General features: G+C 35.7%; 1 pseudogene; it reads left to right on the top strand.

Annotated features, from left to right (window-relative positions):
- The first annotated feature begins 1,488 nt into the window (after window positions 1-1,488).
- LOC111167866 (kinetochore-associated protein NSL1 homolog pseudogene) overlaps window positions 1,489-23,777 on the top strand; it is a 196,654-nt pseudogene continuing 174,365 nt past the window's right edge.

Here is a 23,777-nt window from a genome sequence, read left to right as displayed (position 1 = left end):
TCTAGGATGGGAGAGAGGCGTGTAAACAACTTCACTGTAATGAAATGTGCTAAATATCCTATATTATCCTAATCACATCAATTAAATACTGTAGAATTAGAAAAGATGGATGGAGAGATTCAGTCTCTGGAGCAGAGCCAGTGAGTTTTGGCAAAGCCTTCAAAGAACAGTTGACATTTAAACTGGCCCTTGAAAAATCATTAGAACTCTGCCAGGCTGTGGGTAGGAAATGTGGAAAATAAAGAAAATGCATTTGCAAAGCATGTAATGTGGTCATTTTAGGGATCAGCAAAGTAGCTCAGATTCCTCTTATAGCCCTGGCTCTGACTATGTGCCCATGGGCGTGTTGCCAATCCCTGATACACTACCAGGATTTCCAGCGTGGTGTGGGAGTAGGAAGAGGATTTAAGTTCATCAAGTGAAAGAGCATGTGTCTCATCTGTGGATCTTCCATAACTTTATAAATTTTCCTGTGGGGAAGTATGGTCCTCCTTCTTGGAGGGAATGAAGTGAATAAAAGATAAGTGCATTTTAACCAGAAATCCGTGAGCCAAGCAGTACACATGGGCAATGGCTTCCAACTCCAAACTCAGCACTCCATCCCTTGGACCACATAGGTCTCATAACTGGGGTTTGCCCTGTGTTAGAGAATAAACGAGAGGATGAGCTAATTTATTAAGCACATATTTACGTATGCACAATCAGATTGCCCATGGTGGTTTAGGGACCATGGGTTATCTTAAAAATATGAAGCACATATAATTTATATCCATTGAATGTGTATGTCTGGAATCTTCACACTTCATTTAGTCAATCTAGCCTAAAATAGCAGGATGGAGAAATAATACTTATTGAGGATTTATTATGTTACAGAGTATGCGTGAGATCTTTTACACACTTTTCTCATGTAATGATAAATAACTCTGTGAGAAGAGGACAATTATTTTCTTCTTCTTTTATAAGTAAGCAATCTGAGGATTAAAGAGGTAAAGTCAATTGTACAAAGTTGTTACACAAATAATACTATATTTGTCTGACCCTGAAGTCCATGTCCTTTTCACTAAATCTCAATACTATTCTCACAATTTTGGGGCGGAGGTTAGTAAAATATTTTAAGAATTTTTGTATTCTCAAAATAAAAATACATCATATTCATTGCACAGCATTTTAGTACTGTGAAGCTGACGTTTAGAAGCAAGTGATAGAGACAGTTGTATAATGATGATGGTAGCCAATAATTATTGAGTGCTTATATCGTGCTAGGTGTGCTTCTAAAGATTTTATATATGCTAACCAATTCTATCCTTACAACAACCCAATTGACTGAGAACTTTTATTGTCCCCATGTTAAATGTGGATTTAATACAGAAAGAGTTGAAGTAATCTACCCATGTTGACTCAGATGGTAAGCGTCTTGAAACGCAGGCAGTTTGGCCCACTGTCTGTACTATGTTCTGATGACATAGCCAGAGGAAGGAGAAAGAAGTAATGTGGTTTAGTGCCTATGAACAGTGGTCCCCATCCTTTTTGGCACCAGGGACTGGTTTCATGGAAGACTATCTTTCCACGGAAGAGATGGGTGGGAAGGATGGTTCAGCTGGTAATGCGAGTGGTGGGGAGCGATGGGGAGCGGCAGATGAAGCTTCGCTAGCTTGCTGGCCATTCACCTTCTGCTGTGCTGCCTGTTCCCAACAGGCCGTGGACTACTATCTGTCCGCGGCCTGGGGACTGGTAACCCCTGCCTAATACGTATCTGATATTTGGCTAGATGTGTTTTCTAGATACCTCATTTGATTTTCAGAAAAGCATGTTACTGAAAATATTGCAGTGATTAAAAGGAAGATCAGAAGTTGACAGGAAACAGTATGTATATATGTTATTATTAATTATCCTATTTTTGCACTAAAGACAACATCCTGAAATTCAGGGAAGTATCTTGCACAGAGTGACATAGCTCATATATGCTATAGTCATGATTTGGAAAAATATCCATGCCATTTATGTATAAATTTTAAAGCTGTGGTTATAGAGGTTTAGGGAATATACTTAGGTTTTAAAGTAAAAAGTAAAGTAAAAATTTGGCATATACAATTTTCTGTTATTAAATATAGACAGAGCATTGAAAAGTTAGTATTGAAATAGAAAACAAGAGACACCTGAAGAAAAGGATATATCTAATTTTTTAGAGATAGAATAATAATGTTCGTCTGATTAGAAAAAAACATTTTCCAGTTCACATGCCTAACAGTAATATATGGAATCATCTTTATATTGCCATTATGCAGTGCCTGCATTTGTAGGAGCTTAAAATGCATATCAGTTGGATAAATGATCAGTGAGGGAATGGGTAGATTAATGAGTGGAAGAATGGATGCAGCTTGAAAGTTTAAAGTGCAATGGGACTCGTTATCATGAAGATGAGAAAATAAGTGTGAGTTTTTCTTTTATGCTTTCTAATATTCTATTGGTAAAGTTAATTTCTATTCTCATATCCTGAGATTCAATTTTTCAAGAAATAAAGGAATCCATTAATTAAGTCCAGGAAAAACACCTGAGCTTGGTTCCACAATTCTAGACTTATGCTGCCCAGTACAGTAGCCACTAGCCACATGTGGCTATTCAAATTTATATTATTTTTAAAAATAAAAATCCAGTTTCTTGATCACAATAGTCACATTTCCAGTACTCAATATTCACATGTAGCTAATGGCTGCTGTAGTGGACAGTGCAGATACAGAACATTTCCATTACTGACGAAAGTTCTGTTGGATCATTGTGTCCCAGCAGGGCAGTGCAAGTTCTTGAATAACAATCACAAGCCAAGTGGCTTGAGTCTGAGAAATTTCTCTGGGGTGGAGTTAGGATTGTGCCAGGTGGATACTCTGACTGCAGGGTCAGTCAGAAAGCCTTGGACAAGACAATAAAACCATGTTAGAATTTAAGGACAAAAAGTAGAAACTAGAAAGAATCTCTAAGTTCTAATAAGTTAGCCACAGGGCTAAGTTACAGTGTGTTCATTGATTCACTCTAGGATAGAAAACTATCTATTCTATTTATGGAGTAAGAATGATTAGTCTTCTGTGAAATCACAGAGGAACTACACTTATCTCCACTTGGGTAATTTGGGAAGGCTTGATGACTGGGCATTATTATGAAGGATGAGCAGGAGATATTTAAATGAAGAACGTGAGAAAGGAGGCAAAGAAAATAATTCACATAGAGAGTGTAAATATACAAAATTTTAGAATCTTAGAAAAACTCCACTTATATCAATATGGCTGGATATGGGGTATTGGAGGAAGATTTAATTATTTATTTATTATTGGGGTATAGTTGTTTTACAATGTTGTGTTATTTTCTACTGTACAGCAAAGTGGAGTTCCCTGTGCTATACAGCAAGTTCTCATTAGTTACCTATTTTATACATATTAGTGTATATATGTCAATCCCAATCTCTCAATTCATCCCACCCCCCCTACCCCCCGCCCTTGGTGTCCATATGTTTTTTCTCTACCTCTGTGTCTCTATTTCTGCCTTGCAAACAGGTTCATCTGTAGCATTTTTCTAAACTGGAGGAAGATTTATCAGAGATAGGTGCAGTGTATAGAGATAAACAATTTTCAGATAATGAAAAACTTAAGAGAGAAATCAAGGATGTAACACAATATTCTACATAAGCAAATGTACTCACTCAGTATACATTAGCAGAGGTATAAGAAAGTTAGTAGATTTTGAAGAGGACTCTGAATGATAACTTTGAGTAATGGAAAATAAATACAAGCTAACTCAATATAAACTGAAAAAAATAATTATCTCATACAATAAAATCTACTGTAGAAAATAAATTAATGAGAAAAACAAAGACCAAAAGGAGTTGACAAAAATGCATTTTATTCCATGTCACCCCACCTAAATAAAAACTTATTGAAATCATACAATTATAGAGTTTGTAGTTACTTTAAAGAATTTGTTTCATCATGCCATTACATATCACTGCACAGATGAATTAATTGTCTAAACAATTCAGGGACATTATATCCTCATCTGATATATTCAAATATATAAGGCAAAATTGATGTTATTGTTGTGCTTAGAATTCTTTACAAAATAGCTTTATTGTTCAAATTTCCTTTGCTTTTGTTGATTTACTTACATTATCTCATCTCTTGCTCTTTTCTCCCTCTCTCTATCCCCATCTTTCTTTTCTGTGTATTCTTCTCTATCATAGCATTTTTCTGTGTCCTTGGTATAATGAAAAATTTTCATTTTTGAAGTTCATCAGATTTCTGGATTTAAAACAATTTAAATTACATTTGTGATTCTGTCTCTTTTCACATTATGTCACGGTAATTTATGACAAGAAATAAAGACAATATGCTCTTGATTCTTTTTAGAAATGTCTTTCACTTTTGTTTTAATTTTAACAGCTTAAATTAAAATATTAAAGAAATGAAAAACTAAAAATAATTTTATTAACCTAAATGAGTAAAGCACTTCCCTTATAATCAGCAAGAGAATCCCTAATATTTAAATATATTGTGTACATTTCTCTCTCCTTTGTTAATGTAAGAATATTGTCCTTAATACACGCCATGTTCTCATCTGTGTTGTATCTAAATAAATATTAGTTTTTTTCTAAGAGCTGTACTTCTATGTCAGTGGATAGATTTAGATGCTTGGAAAAATTCCAGAAGCTTTTTTTAATAATAGAATAAGATCATGCACATTGTGTTTTATTTTGGCAGGTGTATGAGGCTGCCTGTAATAAATTAGCATATTGAGGAATATTCAAATAATTTTAGCAATAGAAGAGTGCAATTTATGGTATTCATTTCAAGATAAACTATAATCAACATGTGTCATTGAGGTAATTTTCCCAAAATGATCTCTCACTAAGTACCCTAAAGAAAAATAACCTACAAAATATTAAAACTGCATTCCAAATTATTGTGTCCAATCTCAGCAGATCTCAGGGAAGATGGTTAACAATTTTTATATTGCTATATTAGATAACACAACAATTTTCTTTTTCAAGGAATGAGTCATTTTTTCTTCATTTTTCAGGAATGAATCATCTTTAAATTCCTTCATATTTGTTCATCAGGAAATATCTTTAATGGGCATATGAGTGCAGTCAGTTGCTTCTGTAACACTGAAGATCTAGCAATCCAAACAAATCATGTTGCAGGTGCGTTCTATTTGAAGGAAAGATGTACTTTGATGTTCTTTTAATTAAAGTTTCAATGAAATTAGTTAGCATTCTGCAAAGAGGTAATTCCGTTTCCTCTGGTTATCATCCTGTCAATTCCTGAAAGTACCAATAGCCAGTTAATTATGTTTTCAGTATTTTCACTTTGGCAAGCACAAAAGAGACTAGGTTTATCTTTTAATTCAAACTTCCCTGCAACACAAAACTACAGTTATAAGGCTCACTTTAGAAAACTTGTGAACACTGTAGGTCTCACCAGGGTAGTTTCAGAATCCAGCTAAAGTAAGTTTCTATCTGGTATCCATTTGTATTTTAAAAGCAGTACATATTCTCTTTGTAATAAAAATAAAATATTGTTTCTTTACCATATTAAGATCTACCAGAATCTATTAACTTGTAGTAGAAAATCACAATAAATTAATATTCTTAAATCTAGGTCCTGCTTCTGGCTCTTTCCCTTACTGGTTACAATGTCTGGAATAAAGAGCTTCTTTCTTTGGGTTTCAATTTCTTCATTCACAAATTCAATAAAACTGCAATTTTTAGAACATCTGAGAGCCAGGCACTGAGCAAGCATCAACCACCACATAAAGATGAATAAGATACAGCCTGTGTCTTGTAGCAGTTTAGATTGGTGCAGTGATGTCCACTGTCTCACCAGACTCTGAAATTTTGTGAATTTATAGAAGCATCATTTCTAATGAAATCACAAAAAAAAACAAAAGAAGCAGCAGAAGAAAATCTTGTATTTTTACTTGAGCAAAGTGAGAATTTCCATTCATAAAATAGAAATCTGTTCTTTATCTAATCCATAGATATTAATTCAGTTAGACCTATAATCAAAAGAGGATGAGAGAAAAACTGAATTTTTTTTTTCCCCTTAAGACTACTGTAGTAATTTTGCATTTTTGAAGTATTTTTGACAATAGATAGTTCATTACATTTGGAAAAAATAACTCTCTGGGTACTGAATATGTTTTCGTCTCCCTCACCCTGTTTCTAACCTGATGCATTATAGAATAGTGTCCATCTTTATAGTTATAACTGAAATTATTGCTTTTGATATAATTACTCTGAATTCTATGGTAACAAAATGGCCTAATGAAAGGATTATTTTTCCATGAAGGAAATTAAAAAAAAAAAAAGTTTAAAAATGCATTCATGGGCTTCCCTGGTGGGGCAGTGTTTGAGAGTCTGCCGATGCCACATGCCGCGGAGCGGCTGGGCCCGTGGGCCATGGCCACTGAGCCTGCGCATCTGGAGCCTGTGCTCTGCAACGGGAGAGGCCACAACAGTGAGAGGCCCGAAAAAAAAAAAGAGAAAAAACGTAATGCATTCATGGCATTATTTTAAAAATACTTTAAAAATACAGAAGAAATTCTAAGATATTCTGGGTTACATCTGCTCTATCATGCCAAACACTTTACGGAGAATCCTTTAGAATGATCATTTAACACCTGTAGCACTGCCTCCTCATAGTGCAGCCTGCAATCAGAATGTGAAGCAATCACCATAACAGTTATAACTTAGATTATGACTTAACAGCACTGGTTGTGAAGGACTACATTTGAGTATGTGGAATTTCCCTAATCATTGATTGCAAAAAGTGGGCACAATGAGTCAGGAGCCAAAATGATCTCCCTACTCCTCTGAGACAGGAGTGATGGCTGAGTTTGACTGAACTGGGTTTTATGTGGAAGATGCTTTGCCCACTGGTATCTACGGCATAAAAAAACAGAGCTTTTGTTCTAGGGCAGTTTTTACAACCTCCTTTTTTGTCAAGGGTCAGTTATACACTTTCAATCAATCTCATCTACATTTTTAAAAACAGTTTAAACATAGTGACCAGTATTTTCCAGCCTCTATTAAGTAAATGATAGTTACATCAGCGTAGCTGTTGTTGTGACAACATTTAGTTAGAACAGTTATTGAAAATTTCAGATAAAGTGCCCCTCTTGATTTCAAAGGAGTTTGTGTTATAATTTGAAAAATGGAGATTACTAAAAGACCAAGACCCTCAAATTCATCCTTCTAGCTTTTTACTAATCTTGAATTACTGAGAGCTTGGGGGAAATAAAATGAGGGATAAAATTCACTAAGAAAATAAAATACATAAGAAAAATCTAATGCAATATTTGGGGATATGTCAAAATATATTGAATAACATATATTCAGGTAACTGAAGCAAGAAAAACTATTCCATTAACTAATCTTTTTCAGAAAATATGTTAATTCCATTAACATTTTCTCTTTATTAGAGAAATTACCTTCCTGAATTTGTTTCACTTATAGATAATGCTTGTTGTGCTCTACTGTATGTCATTTCAAAATGAAGCTGGGTGGAGCATATATAATCACTATCAATTGATAAAGACTTAGAAGGAATTCTTGTTAGAATTCCTACCATGTCACTTATTATATGGTCTTGGATGACATTTTGCTTCCTCAGTTATCTTATCTGTAAAATAGGAATGATAGCATCCTTTGATCTTTGTAAGGATTAAGGAAATAATGTATATACAATACTTAGTGTAGCGAATATAACAGAATAAGTGCCAAATACATGGTAGCTAATACCCATAGTACGAGTTTATTTGTACATATGTGTGTACATCAAATTGGAAAACTCTGACTTTGCTTACACTGCTGCTTTTTCAATTTATTATTTATTCTCCTTCTTAGCAAACTTTTTAGCTTTTAGGCTACTAGTCATTCTGACACACTCAAACTTTTGCTACTGTTCTACTGAAATTTTACTTAGGAACAGGAATTGTGCACCCAAGTATTGCTGAAAAACCAACAAAATTCATGCCTTTTTGTTTGTCCTAAAAAATGAAAATTATTAGAATGTGATGATATATATATATATATATATATAAAATCAATATTTTGTTTAGTTTGATTATCCTTTCTACACTCATAGAAGTAGGAAGAGTTTTTTTTGTTTGTTTGTTTGTTTTTAAAGTTCAGTGTTCTTACTTTGACTTCAAACACTTAGAGAAGCAGGGCTCAGTGCTATTTCATATTCACCATAAAATATCCACTCTAGTGAGTAAGCCTATAGAGCTTACTGAAAATATCTTAGGGGAAGCAGATCATTGCTCACAACAGAGAGAACTATATAATTAATCCCCAATATGCATTTCTATTCTGCCCAAAGTCTCCATTGCCACCATGCAGGGGATCTTACTCTAACTCTGACCAGTCTTCTTTGGCATGCAAAATCACTTCCTGTGAAATATAGCACAGGCCCAGCCTCAGGCCAACTTCTATCCCCAGTGGACTTCTCAAAGCTCCTTTGCAACAAAGTCGGTCTCCCACTTGAAGAAAATTCAAGTACAAACTGCTAAGAAGGTAAATTTTCCTCTACATCTCACACTTCCTAAATCCTGGTAATCATAATCAGTGATTCACATATGAGCAAGGGACAGGGTCTGTTTTGGAAGAGTTTTAAATTTTTCAACTATGATAGACTTGTAAAAAGATAGGTTTCTAAAAGATAAATGTACAACCTACTGAGCTACCACAGCACAGGAAAATGGACCACTAACTTTACATGATGAATCAGGGAAATGCTTTAGAATAGCTGCTTCATGAGGATGAGTAGGATATTTTTGAATTCAACAAGGAAATAATCCAATCAAAATAAAGTAAACATGGTTAGAACCTAAAATGCCATTGAGGGTCATGGAGTAAACTTAAATCAGGATAAGAGGCTGGGTCTCTTATCAAAGCAATGTATGCTGTCATGGAGGGTAAGGGTCAAATTGGAGAAAGATTAGAGGCAGAAGTGGCAGTTAAGAAGGTCCTAAAGTCATCTGGGAAGTAGATGGTAGTTGTCTTACCTGAGACTCTGACCAAAGGGGTTAAAAAAAAGATGGGAGAAATTTGTAAATGTAAAATTGACGGATTTTTTGACAAGGAAAGGGAGCAGTAAAAAACAGTATGTAGGAGGTTTCTAGGTATCCTAAGGTAGATGTTATGGTTAATTTTGTGTCAGCTTGACTGAGCTAAGGGATGGATACCCAGATAGATGGTAAAATATTATTTCTGGGTGTGTATGCAAGGGTGTTTCTGGAAGAGATGAGCATTTGACTAAGTAAAGAAGAGCATGCTTATCAATGCAGGGGGTCATCATCCAATCTGTTGGGCATCATATGAATAGAACAAAAACATGGTGGAAAAGTGAATTTGTTCTCTGGTAGAGCTGAAACATCCATCTTTTCCTGTTCTCAAACATCAGCACTCCAGGTTCTTGGGCCTTTGAATGCTGACTGGGACTTACACCATCAGCTTTTCTGGTTCTCCAGTTTGCAGACAGCAGATTGTGGGATTTCTCAGCCTCCAGAATCATGTGAGTCAATTTCAATAATAAATCTCTTCATATATATATCTGTATCTATTTCTATATCTATATCTATGTCTATGCCTAACCTATTGGTTCTGTTTCTCTGGAGAACCCTAATGCAATGAATAACTAGGGAGTGATACTACTGACAAAAGGACAGTTTGTGGAAGAAGATGCTAAGCTCAGTTTTGGACACTTTTAGGTATATTCTAGTGGAGGTGTCAGGTAAACAGCCACAAATGTTGCTAAAGACATTGATTTGTTAGTAGTATGCAAATGATAGTTGAAGCTTGAAAGATAAGTTCGTACAACGTGTGAGGATTGGATTTACTAAAGCAGTGATTATAAACTAAAGAGCAGTACTTCTGCGGGGTGTCATAGACAAATAACTAGAGGATTATTTTTAATATCCCTTTCTAGGAGTTTAGATAGTTCTCCATATCTACTCTCACAATCCATCCTAGAAGAATGCTGTGTAACTCTGATAATGATCCTCTAGGATCAACTTTAAGTACTAGGCTAGGAAAAGTTAGGAAAACTTTAGTGAGATTTAACAGAAATGGAATCCTGGGGGAAACTTTGATTACAAATGGAGTGTGTGATGGAAATTTCCTAATACTCTGTCTTGCCTCAGTTTCCTCACTTGTTACATGAGAGTACAATTATTATCTACTTCAAAGAGTTTCCATATAGATGAAATAAGATTACTTATGGAAGAAACTTGGAAATTTTAAGTAAGTATTTTAAACTATTAAATATTATTTTTATTACCTGGAGAAGATATCAAAACTTGGTTTCAACATTGGTCAAACAAATTTATCCTGAAAGGGTAAGACAAATCATGAGTGAATGAAGGGGAAAGCTGTATGTCAGCAGTAGCAAGCAAGGAGCGGGTAGGGGAAATTCTCAATCTAAAGGAAAAGCAAGAAGGAGAATAATGGAGGGCAGGTTTGTACAGAAGAGCTGACAACCCAGTACTGGGTAGCTCAAACTAATTTCTTTGAATAATTTGTTTGAGCATAGGGCAATTTTCATTACCTAATTCCTAGGGCTATTATTTACTTTTCCTTCAAGGATGTACTAAGGGCAACAGAGGTGACTAATTAATCTGGAAGTATAAGTAATTTGTGGGTGAATCATATTTGAATCCATAAATACAGTGGATCATAAATACTTAACTTAAAACAAAGAACTCTTTAATAAATATATTCCTAGAAGTATCTCTTACCCAGTAAGTTGAGTATGCCCCTAGAGAGTTTGTAGGTGATATGAGATTTACCTTAAAGCTTCAGATTCCTTTCTGTCCAAGAGAACAGACAAGAAAAATTAACTTCATTTATTCAGAACCTTTCACTTCTGTTCTTCCTACTGTGATTTACAATGAACCAATACCATAGCTCAGCTGGGTGGGATATGTCAAAGCAAGAAAAATAGGAGTTACACACAGATTTAAATCTGTAATAGAGCTATCACTAGGATTTAAAAGAATGAACATCTAAATATTGACATCTAAACCTTGGAAGTTCAAAAAATAAGTTCTAGAATCAAAAGGCAGTTGAAGAGAATCATGGTCATCCCCAACTAAGAATGAAATTAAAATTGTCTGATGATTTCAGCTTCCAAATGCTGATGATCAAATGTGATTTTCTCCTGGGTAAATCTCTTTTTTGCCCTTATAAAAGTTATGTATCCCTGGGAGAATAGTTTTTATGAGTTTGCTCTTAGTTAAAGGACAGTTTAAAGCTAGATATTTTTTTTTTCTGAATAAGAAAAAGATCACATAAATTTCTCTAACCGAATATTTTATCATTTATCTTGTTCTTCTCGAAATAATAAGGCACCAAATTACACTTTTCTAAAGATAAAAACTTTATTTTACTGAGTATAAATGAATACATAATATTTCAGAAAACATATTGAAAAGTAATTAAGTTAGCAAAACAGTGATTATAAAAATTCCTAGATTTAAAGAGTTGGGAAGATTAAAATATATCTATGGTGTTCTTAATTATCATTCCAGAAAACCATTACTGCATCTCCATACTGAGAGCTCTGGAGTCAAATATAGATAGATTTTATTTCTACCCATTGTCTGAGCAACTTGCAGCACAATACTGGAAAATCTTGAGCACAGTTGATTTAACTTTCAAAATGAGAAAATCTTTGCTTTAATCATTAAACTTGTAATAATATATTTTTTTCTTCTTAGAGTGCTGTGAATTCCTTAGGTGCATAGCCAATGTTTCCTTCTATCATTTTTTCCTCTCCCAATACACTTTACTTATACATGCACATACACAATCAGTCAGTGCTCATTGAGAGGGCTCCTACTTTCAAAATATCTAACTCTTGCTTTAGAGAAAGGATTTTTCAACTAATCTCTATCACTTTTAGTAAGTGTTGGAAATATGTGGAAGTCCCTGGGAAAACTTTGCTGATTTGAAGAGACTGCAGAAAATCTTAATCATTTCCTACAAACAAAAGACTAATAGTCATTTAAAGACATGAAATTTAATGCACTCTGGCGATTCAATATCTTCATTTCCCTTTTAAAAATTTCACACCTGCTTCTAAATACTGGGCAATCTTTCAGCTGTGCTCAGATTTCAGCTAACTCTGTCTACCATGAGAAGTGAATTCAAGATTTCTTCAAGTGATTTGAACAGCTAACAAGTCTTACTCTTTAATGAATTGTGTTCTTCACCAAACATTTTTTTCTCCTTCTTTTTCTGGTTCCTCCCTGACAAAATATAAAGTATGAGACTCTGTGAAGTGGAAAAATAATTCATGAAACATTCCGACAAGTTACCTCCCAAAATGGTGTTTGATATTGATAGGACCAAATAAACCTGCAAGAATTACCATGATTTAAGAATAATTCAAGTTTGTCTTGAAGATAACATGAGAAAATATTAATTTTTATATTGAATGAATGAATACTAGACTAAACATTATGAATATTTGACCATTTTGCAATGAGAACAAATAGTAAATTATATTTTAACAAGTCCTGGCTTCAATGAATCAATAATATTGAGTGCCAATCTAGTAGCTAGATTGAAATAAAAGTGAAAAAAGGTTAAACAGGTGAAATAATAGGGGAATTTATATGCTCAAAATTTCATGTCAGACTCCCCCAAAGTTTAACCTGTCATTACAGAATTCATGGAATCATGTAACACCCCATGATTATTCAGAAAATAAAGCAATTAGAGTAGATTTCTTTGGAAGTAAATTTGTTATAGGACTTTTTAATTGTAATGATAAAAGACATTAGAGTCTTACTGAATTAAAATAAAGCTGCCCTTTGTTAAACCATTGAAAAATCATTAAGTAGGGTTTAAGAAGTGAGGGAGGGAGGAGCTTCAAGATGGCAGAAGAGTAAGATGTGGAGATCACCTTCCTGCCCACAAATACATCAGAAAAACATCTACATGTGGAACAACTCCTACAGAACACCTACTGAACACTGGCAGAAGACCTCAGACTTCCCAAAAGGCAAGAAACTCCCCATGTAGCTGGATAGGGCAAAAGAAAAAAGAAAAAACAAAGACAACAGAATAGGGATGGGACCTGCACCAGTGGGAGGGAGCTGTGAAGGAGGAAAGGTTTCCACACACTAGGAAGACCCTTCATGGGTGGAGACTGTAGGTGACAGAGGAGGGGAAGCTTCGAAGCCATGGAGGAGAGCACAGCAACAGGGGTGCAGAGGGCAAAGCAGAGAGACTCCCGCACAGAGGATCAGTGCCAACCAGCACTCACCAGCCTGAGAGGCTGGTCTGCTCAACCGCCGGGACAGGTGGGGGCTGGGAGCTGAGGCTCAGGCTTCAGAGGTCCGATTCCAGGGAGAGGACGGTGTTTGGTTGTGTGAATACAGCCTGAAGGGGGCTAGTGCACCACAGCTAGCCGGGAGGGAGTCCGGGAAAGAGTCTGGAGCTGCCGAAGAGACAAGAGACTTTTTCTTGCCTCTTTGTTTCCTGGGGCGTGAGGAGAGGGGATTAAGAGCGCTGCTTAAAGGAGCTCCAGAGACCGGTGCGAGCAGCAGCTAACAGCATGGATCCCAGACACAGGCATGAGACACTAAGGCTGCTGCTGCAGCCATCAAGAAGCCTGTGTTTAAGCACAGGTCCCCTCCCCTCCTGGGAGCTGGTGCAGCCCGCCACTGCCAGAGTCCCATTATCCAGGGACTACTTCCCCAGGAGAACACATGGCGTGCCTCAGGCTGGTGCAACGTCATGCCAGCCTCTGCCGCTGGAGGCTCGTCCCGCATCCATACCCCTCCCTCCCCTGGGTCTGAAGAGCCAGAACCCCTGAATCAGCTGCTCCTTTAACCACTTCCTGTCTGAGCGAAGAACAGACACCCTCAGGTGACCTACACGCAGGGGCAGGGCCAAATCCAAAGCTGAATTGAAGGAACTGTGTGAGAAAACAAGAGAAAAGGAAATCTCTCCAAGCAGCCACAGAAGCAGCGAATGAAATCCCCACAATCAACTTGATGTACGCTGCATCTGTGGAATATCTGAATAAACAACGAATCATCCCAAGTTGAGGAGGTAGACTTTGGGAACAATGATATATATATATATATTTTTTTTCCCTTTTTCTCTTTTCGTGAGTGTGTATGTGTATGCTTCTGTGTGTGATTTTGTCTGTGTAGCTTTGCTTTTACTATTTGTCCTAGGGTTTACTCTGTCGGTCATTTTTTTTTTTTTTTTGCTGTATGCGGGCCTCTCACTGTTGTGGTCTCTCCCATTGTGGAGCACAGGTTCTGGACACGCAGGCTCAGTGGCCATGGCTCACGGGCCTAGCCGCTCCGTGGCATGAGGAATCTTCCCGGACTGGGGCACGAACCCGTGTCCCCTGGATCGGCAGGCGGACTCTCAACCACTGCATCACAAGGGAAGCCCTTAGTATAGTTAGTGCTTATTATTGGTAGATCTGTTTTTTGGATTGGTTGCTCTCTTCTTTATTTCTTTTTTCTCCGTTTTATTCTGAGCCATGTGGATGACAGGCTCTTGGTGCTCCAGCCAGGCATCAGTGCTGTGCCTCTGAGGTGGGAGAGCCGTTTGGGACATTGGTCCACAAGAGACCTCCCAGCTCCATGTAATATCATACTGTGAAAATCTCCCAGAGATGCCTAGCTCAATGACAACACCCAGCTCCACTCAACAACCAACAAGCTACAGTGCTGGACACCCTATGCTAAACAACCACAAAGACAGGAACACAACCCTGCCTATTGGAAGAGGGGCTGCCTAAAATCATAATAAGGCGACAGACACCCCAAACCACACCACAGGATGTGGACCTGCCCACCAGAAATACAAGATCCAGCCTCATCCACTAGAACACAGGCACTAGTCCCCTCTACCAGGAAGCCTACACAACCCACTGAACCAACCTTACTCACTGGCGACAGACACCAAAAACAATGGGAACTACAAGCCTGCAGCCTGTGAAAATGAGACAACAAACACAGTAATTTAAGCAAAATGAGAAGACAGAGAAACACACAGCAGATGAAGGAGCAAGGTAAAAACCCACCAGACCAAAAAATGAAGAGGAAATAGGCAGTCTACCTGAAAAAGAATTCAGAATAATGATAGTAAAGATGATCCAAAAACTTGGAAATAGAATGGAGAAAATACAAGAAATGTTTAACAAGGACCTAGAAGAACTAAAGAGAAAACAAAGAGTGATAAACAATGCAGTAAATGAAATTAAAAATTCCCTAGAAGGGATCAATAGCAGAATAACTGAGGCAGAAGAACAGATAAGTTACCTGGAATATAAAATAGTGGAAATAACTACTGCAGACAGGAATAAAGAAAAAATAATGAAAAGAATTGAGGGCAGTCTCAGAGATTTCTGGGACAACATTAAACACACCAACATTCGAAGTATAGGGGTCCCAGAGGAAGAAGAGAAAAAGAAAGGGACTGAGAAAATATTTGAAGAGATTATAGTTGAAAACTTCCCTAATATGACAAAGAAATAGTTAATCAAGTCCAGGAAGCACAGAGAGTCTGATACATGATAAATCCAAGGAGAAACATGCCAAGACACATATTAATCAAATGATCAAAAATTAAATTCAGAGAAAAAATATATTAAAAGCAGCAAGGGATAAACAACAAATAACATACAAGGGAATCCCCATAAGTTTAACAGCTGATCTTCCAGCAGAAACTCTGCAAACCAGAAGGGAGTGGCAGGACATATTTAAAGTGATGAAGGAGAAAAGCCTACAACCAAGATTACTCTACCCAGCAAGGATCTCATTCAGATTTGATGGAGAAATTAAAACTTTACAGACAAGCAAAAGCTAAGACAATTCTGCACCACCAAAAACCAGCTTTACAACACATGCTAAAAGAACTTCTCTACACGGAAAACACAAGAGAAGGAAAAGACCTACAATAACAAACCCAAAACAATGAAGAAAATGGTAATAGGAAATGAACATACATATCAATAATTACCTAAATGTAAATGGATTAAATACTCCAACGAAAAGACCTAGACTGGTTGAATGGATAAAAAAAACAAAACAAAACAAAAAACATATATATGCTGTCTAAAAGAGACCCACTTCAGACCTAGGGACACATACAGACAGAAAGTGAGGGGATGGAAAAAGATATTCCATGCAAATGGAAATCAAAAGAAGGCTGAAGTAGCAATTCTCATATAAGACAAAATAGACTTTAAAGTAAAAACTGTTACAAGAGACAAAGAAGGACACTGCATAATGATCAAGGGATCAACTCAAGAAGAAGTTATAACAATTGTAAATATTATGCACCCAATATTGGAGCACCTCAATACATAAGGCAAATGGTAACAGCCATAAAAGGGGAAATTGACAGCAGCACAATCATAGTAGGGGACTTTACCACCCCACTTTCACCAATGGACAGATCATCCAAAATGAAAATAAATAGGGAAACACAAGCTTTAAATGGTACATTAAAAAAGATGGACTTAATTGATATTTATAGGACATTCCATCCAAAAACAAAGAATACACTTTCTTCTCAAATGCTCATGGAACATTCTCCAGGATAGATTATATCTAGGGTCACACATCAAGGTTTGGTAAATTTAAGAAAATGGAAATCGTATCAAGTATCTTTTCCAACCACAATATTAAGAGACTAGATATCAATTACCAGAAAAAAATCTAGAAAAAATACAAACACATGGCAGTTAAACAATATAGTACTTAATAACCATGAGATCACTGAAGAAATCAAAGAAGAAATAAAACAATACCTAGAAACAAATGACAATGAAAACACGATGACCCAAAGCAGATGGGATGTAGCAAAAGCAGTACTAAGAGGGAAGTTTATAGCAATACAATCCTACCATAAGAAACAAGAAAAATAAACAACCTAACCTTACACCTAAAGAGATTAGACAAAGAAAAATAAAAAAAAAAAAAAGTTAGCAGAAGGAAAGAAATCATAAAGGTCAGATCAGAAATAAATAAAAAAGAAATGAAGGAAACAATAGCAAAGATCAATAAAACTAAAAGCTGGTTCTTTGAGAAGACAAACAAAATGGATAACCCATTAGCCAGACTCATCAAGAAAAAAAGGGAGAAGACTCAAATCAATAGAATGAGAAATGAAAAAGGAGAAGTAACAACTGACACTGCAGAAGCACAAAGGATCATGAGCGCTTACTACAAGCAACTATATGCCAATAAAATGGGCAATATGGAAGAAATGGATGCATTCTTATAAAAGCACAACCTTCTGAGACTAATCCAGGAAAAAAAATAGAAAATATGAACAGATCAATCACAAGCACTGAAATTGAGATTGTGATTAAAAATCTTCCAACAAACAAAAGCCCAGGACCAGGTGGCTTCACAGGCAAATTCTATCAAACATTTAGAGAAGAGCTAACACCTATCCTTCTCAAACTCTTCCACAATATAGCAGAGGAAGGAACACTCCCAAACTCATTCTATGAGGCCACCATCACCCTGATACCAAAACCAGACGAAGATGTCTGGTTTTCTTCAAAGAAAGAAAACTACAGGCTAATATCACTGATGAACATAAATGCAAAAATCCTCAAGAAAATAGTAGCAAACAGAATCCAACAGCACGTTAAAAGGATCATACATCATGATTCAGTCGGGTTTATCCCAGGAAGGCAAGGATTCTTCAATATACACACATCAATCAATCTGATACACCATCTTAACAAACTGAAGGAGAAAAACCGTATGATCATCTCAATAGATGCAGAGAAAGCTTTTGACAAAATTCAACACCCATTTATGATAAAAACCCTCCAGAAAGTAGGCATAGAGGGAACTTACCTCAACACAATAAAGGCTATATATGACAAACCCACAGCCAACATCATTCTCAGTTGTGAAAAACTGAAACCATTTCCACTAAGATCAGGAAGCAGACAAGATTTTCCACTCTTGCCACTATTACTCAACATCATATTGGAAGTTTCAGCCACAGCAATCAGAGAAGAAAAAGAAATAAAAGGAATCCAAATTGGAAAAGAGGAAGTAAAGCACTCACTGTTTGCAGATGGCATGATAATATACATAGAGAATCCTAAACATGCTACCAGAAAAATGCTAGAACGAATCAATGAATTTGGTAAAGTACCAGCATACAAAATTAATGCACAGAAATCTCTTGCATTCCTACACACTAATGATGAAAAATTTGAAAGTGAAATTAAGAAAACACTCCCATTTACCATTGCAGCAAAAAGAATAAAATATCTAGGAATAAACCTACAGAGGAGACAAAAGACCTGTATGAAGAAAATTATAAGACATGGATGGAAGAAATTAAAGATGGTACAAATAGATGGAGAGATATACCGTGTTCTTGGATTAGAAGTATCAACATTGTGAAAATGACTATACTACCCAAAGCAATCTACAGATTCAATGTAATCCCTATCAAACTACCACTGGCATTTTTCATGGAACTAGAACAAAAAATTTCACAATTTGTATGGAAACACAAAAGACCCCAAATAGCCAAAGCAATCTTGAGAACGAAAAACAGAGCTGGAGGAATCAGGCTCCCTGACTTCAGACTATACTACAAAGCTACACTAATCAAAAGAGTATGGTACTGGCACCAAAACAGAAATATAGATCAATGGAACAGGTTAGAAATCCCAGAGAAAAACCCAGGCACATATGGTCACCTTATCTTTGATGAAGGATGTAAGAATATACAATGGAGAAAAGATATCCTCTTCAATAATAGGAGCTAGGAAAACTGTACAGCTGCATGTAAAAGAATGAAACTAGAAGACTCCCTAACACAAAAATAAACTCAAAATGGATTAAAGACCTAAATGTAATGCCAGACACTATCGAACTCTTAGAGGAAACATAGGCAGAACACTCTATGACATAAATCATAGCAAGATTCTTTTTGACCCACCTCTTAGAGAAATGGAAATAAAAACAAATATAAACAAATGGGCCCTAATGAAACTTAAAAGCTTTTGCTCAGCAAAGGAAACCATAAACAAGATGACAAGACAACCCTCACAATGGGAGAAAATATTTGCAAATAAAGCAACCGATAAAGGATTAATCTCCAAAATTTAACAGCAGCTCATGCACCTCAATATTGAAAAAGCAAACAACCCAGTCAAAAATGGGCAGAAGACCTATATAGACATTTATCCAAAGAAAATATACAGATTGCCAACAAACACATGAAAGAGTGCTCAACATCTTTAATCATTAGAGAAATGCAAATCAGAACTACAATGAAATATTACACCAGTCAGAATGGCTATCATCAAAAAAATCTACAAACAATAAATTCAGGAGAGGGTTTGGAGAAAAGGGAACCCTCTTGCACTGTTAGTGGGAATGTAAATTGATACAGCCAATGTGGAGAACAGTATGGAGGTTCCTTAAAAAACTAAAAATAGAACTACCATACGACCCAGCAATCCCACTCCTGGACATATACCCTAAGAAAACCATAAATCAAGAAGAGTCATGTATCACAATGTTCATTGCAGCTCTATTTACAATAGCCAGGACATGATAGCAACCTAAGTGTCCATCAACAGATGAATCGATAAAGAAGATATGGCACATATATATAATAGAATATTACTCAGCCATATAAATAAATGAAATTTAGTTATTTGTAATGAGGTGGATGGACTTAGAGTCTATCATACAGAGTGAAGTAAGTCAGAAAGAGAAAAACAAATACCGTATGCTAACACATATATATGGAATCCAAAAAACAACAGAAAATGTTGTCATGAAGAACCTAGGGGCAAGACAGTAATAAAGACACAGACCTACTGGAGAATGGATTTGAGGATACGGGGAGGGAGAAGGGTAAGATGGGACAAAGTGAGAGAGTGGCATGGACATATATACACTACCAAATGTAAAATAGATAGCTAGTAAGAAGCAGCTGCATAGCACAGGGAGATCAGCTCAGTGTTTTGTTACCACCTAGAGGGGTGGGATAGGGAGTGTGGGAGAGAGGGAGATGCAAGAGGGAAGAGATATGGAGATATATGTATATGTATAACTGATTCACTTTGTTATAAAGCAGAAACTAACACAATTGTAAAGCAGTTATACTCCAATAAAGATGTTAAAAAAATAAAAACAAAACAAAAAAAGAAGTGAGGGAAAACTGGTTTACTAGTCAAGTTCTAAATACTGAAGAAACGACAAATGGAAGAGTGTTTATTTTAAATCTGAAAATTTATCAAATATCCCTTTTCAATGGAAATAATCTGAATACAACTTTAAACTTGTGGTCATAATGGATCACACTTGTTCTAGGTATTCCCAACCTAGGACTTTAGCCATATTATTTGCATTTAGTCTTGCTAACAACTCTGCTTATATTATTTTCAAGAGTTATTATACTGCCTTCTGCAAAGAAAGGAGATATCTGTATTTCCCAACCTTCTAGAACATAATGAAGAACAAATGTTTCTGCACAAAGCCTCTTTGAGTTATTTAATTTACTTTTTGACAAGAGGAGAATGACACTGAGCACTCCACAAAGAACAAAAGCAATTTTTCATACCATGAAATGCAAATGATGATTTAATCATTACTAGAAAAAATATTAATATATATTCAGGAAAATCTTATCCTGTCTTCTTCTTGTAGAACTAGTGTGTCTTAAACACATGACATCTTAAAAAAAAGGTAACTTTCCATTTCTTAAGAAAAACATTTTAAAGTTTTTATTTTGATGGAAATTAGTTAAAGGGAAAAAAGTCAATTAAAATTTAACCAACAGTAGAGGTTAATCCTCTATATCCCTGATGACTTTCTTCATCATTATATATTACCATTCATTCACCTAATTTTAGAAAGACCTGAACATCTTTATTAAAGGAGATATTTTTAATAATACTGCAAACTACATGTGTGTGTCTATATATATATATATATATATATATATATAGGCAGTTCATGAACTCACTGAAGAGTTGGGTAGGGTAGAAAGATTACAGAAATATTACGTGTATAGTATTAATTTCTAACTTGGCAAATGTTAATGGTGAGAATAATATATTTTATATACTATATTAGAAATAAATAATAGTGGGTAGAAAATTTGTATATTGTAAAAATAAAATTATTATTTTATACTTATGAGGGTCTGCCTTGAACTTTGTCAGGGCAATATTTCAACTAGAATCCCATAAAATATTGTGATACCCTAGATCCCAGAAGACTTAGAACTCCCATACCTAAGCAAAGGCAATACTGAAGGAACCCTCTGACTTTGATATCAGCCCTACATTGTATGTCAGACCATTTTATGCAATTCTAGAGTAGACAAGCTAAGGGCTGTCAGGCTGATTCATGAAATAATGTACCTTTCTTCCTTCATAAACACACACACTTTCACAGGCAAGAGACTTGATGTTTGCTGCATTAAATACTTGGGATAGCCCATCCGTATTGCCCTGTGCCTCTTTTAATTTACCTTTGTGACCAACAAAACAATCTGGTTCTTAACCTAAAATATATCAGGGATGGATAGCTCCCTTAAATCCATCTTCTCCTTTTAGTATTATTAAATTCCATTTTCCTGTCATGCTTTATTCAACATATTCCAAAAAAGCTTATTGTTATTTCCATTCAAGTTATTTCTTTTGACCTCTCTATATTCTATTAATGGCTTTCACCAGGGTTGGAAATTAGGAATCTGCTTTTCTATGATCCCAGAATAAGCAGTTACCAAATCCTGCTAGTTTCTCCCTGCATCACACTTTTATTTTTATTATTTGTTGATCACCATGGCAGCAATCATTTTCAAGAGTTCATAACTTTAGCTAGTTTCTAGGAGTACCCATCATTTTAGCCATCCCATCTTACTCTCTAAAATATGTCCTGCACAGGAAATTATCCTCTGAAGCACTACTCTGATTATAGCCTATTCTTCTGGAAATGCTTTAATTATTGTTCTACACATGTCATTAAGATGTTCACATTTATTAACATGAAGTTGTACAAAATGATGTTTAATAACTTTTAATCTTTTATATTGGTGTGTGTATACCATTTATCACTTTATTGTTTTTAGTTATTTGTGTTGTCATCCTCTTTTTCTTGATTTGATCTTCTAGAAAAATGTATATTTTACTATATTTCAAATGATCCATCATAGTTTTCTTTTACATATTTGGTTTTAGTTCTATATTTTATGCTATTTATCATTGTAGCATCCTAATATTTATCAATATATACTTTTTATAAAATTTTCTTAAAATTATCTTTTAATTGTTAAAAATATATAAACTGCAATCAAAAAATAGGCAGAAGACCTGAATAGACGTTTTTCCAAAGAAGACATATAGATAGCTAACAGACACATGAAAAGATGCACAACATTGCTAACCATTATAGAAATACAAATCAAAAGAACAATGAAATATCACCTCACACTTGTCAGAATGGTTATCATCAAAAAGTTTACAAATAATAAATGTTGGAGAGAATGTAGAGGAAAGGGAACCTTGCACACTTTTGGTGGGAATGTAAATTGGTGCAGCCACTATAGAAAACAATATGGAGGTTCCCCCAAAAACTAAAAATAGAGCTACCATATGATCCAGTGATTCTACTCCTGAGTATATATCTAGAAACAATGAAAGCACTAATACAAAAAGATAAATGAACCCTAATGTTCATAGCAGCACTATTTACAATAGCCAAGATATGGAAGCAACCCAAGTGTCTATCAACAGATTAAGATGTGGAGTATATATACAGTGGAATATTACTCAGCCATAAAAGAGAATGAAATTCTACCATTTGCAGCAACATGGATGGACCTAGAGACTATTATGCTCAGTGAAATAAGTCAGAGGAAGACAAATACTGTATATCACATATGGAATCTAAAAAATAATACAGGGGCTTCCCTGGTGGCACAGTGGTTGGGGGTCCACCTGCCGATGCGGGGGACGTGGGTTCATTCCCCGGTCTGGGAGGATCCCGCGTGCTGCAGAGCGGCTGGGCCCGTGGACCATGGCTGCTGGGTCTGCGCGTCCGGGGCCTGTACTCCGCGATGGGAGAGGCCGCAGTGGTGAGAGGCCCGCGTACTGTCAAAAAAAAAAAATTAAAAAAAAAAAAATAATAATACAAACGAATGTATATACAAAACAGAAACAAACAAACAGATATAGAGAACAAACTAGTGGTTAACAATGGGGAGAGGGAAGGTGAGAGGAGCAAATTAGGGGTATTGGATCAAGAGATAACAAACTAATATGTATAAAATAGATAAGCGACAAGGATATATTGTACAGCACAAGCAAGTATAGCCATTTTCTTGTAGTAACTTTTAATGGAATATAATCTGTACAAATTCTGAATCACTATGCTGTACACCTGAAAGTAATATAATATTATAAATCAACTATACTTCAATAAAACTTGTTTAAAATTAATACAACCCTCAGAGATTCTCAGTTGACTACAGAAAATTATCCAAACACCTTAAACTGCATTCAAGGGTTTTCAGTCTCACCTCAAAGTATTTTCTAGGTTTAGTACCAACATGGGATTTCTTTTAAAACTATATTTCCTTCTTTCCATGATCTTCCTTGCTCTCATTTGAGCCATTTTTATTTTCCTCCTGTATTAGTGCATTGACGACCCTGCTTACATTCTTGTCCCTTTTCTTTGGTTTGTTCTTAATATAATTG

Source organism: Delphinapterus leucas, chromosome 18 (assembly GCF_059928025.1).
Source record: "Delphinapterus leucas isolate spDelLeu-1000000601 "Yukka" chromosome 18, BTC_Dleu_Yukka2, whole genome shotgun sequence".
Taxonomy (NCBI): domain Eukaryota; kingdom Metazoa; phylum Chordata; class Mammalia; order Artiodactyla; family Monodontidae; genus Delphinapterus; species Delphinapterus leucas.
This window is presented reverse-complemented; position numbering and strand designations above follow the sequence as displayed.